This window comes from Aptenodytes forsteri, unplaced genomic scaffold (assembly GCF_000699145.1).
Source record: "Aptenodytes forsteri isolate BGI_AS27 unplaced genomic scaffold, ASM69914v1 Scaffold41, whole genome shotgun sequence".
Classification (NCBI taxonomy): domain Eukaryota; kingdom Metazoa; phylum Chordata; class Aves; order Sphenisciformes; family Spheniscidae; genus Aptenodytes; species Aptenodytes forsteri.
This window is the reverse complement of record NW_008796211.1, coordinates 2,029,809-2,030,452: the sequence shown is the minus strand read 5'-3', so window position 1 is coordinate 2,030,452 and position 644 is coordinate 2,029,809.

Below are 644 nucleotides of genomic sequence, written 5' to 3'. Positions count from 1 at the left end.
AGCTCGTGGAGGACGCGATTATCTTCCAAGTTGCAGAAAAGAGGGAAAACGTGCAAATAAACGTATGCGCGAGACCATCTAAAGACGCGAGAGCGACAGGAAAAGCATTAGCGGGGGAGGAATAGAACACCTCTGCTTCTCCGGCAAGTTATCTTTTTACGGTTGAACTCGATGATCTTAAAGGCCTTTTCCAACCTAAACGATTGTACGATTTCCGTTGCTCGAAGAAGCGCGGAAGGCTTGCCACAAGATGGTGCAAAAACATAGAAAGTCCTCCATCACCCGCAGGACGCAGCCGAACATCTCCGGTCGTGAAAAACCACGAGAACCTCCACCAGGTGTCGGGTCACGGGAAAGTATGAATGTTTTTTTTTTATATACTGAAGAAAACCAGTAAATACACTTCGAAACGTTCAGCCGGAACTTTTGGCGGCGCGCCTCTGCGGGGAAGGTTACCCACCGCCACCTCCCCACCACCCCTGGGGAACCTCGAGTCGCTGGGGGAGGCGGCGGAACTAGGGACGCAGCCTTCAAGAACCGAACCGAGAGCGTTTGCCCTGAAAGTGGCACCACGGGGGGCGGGTTAAAAAAAAACAAAAAAAAACAAAAAAAAAACCAAAAATAGCAGCGGAAAACACACACAC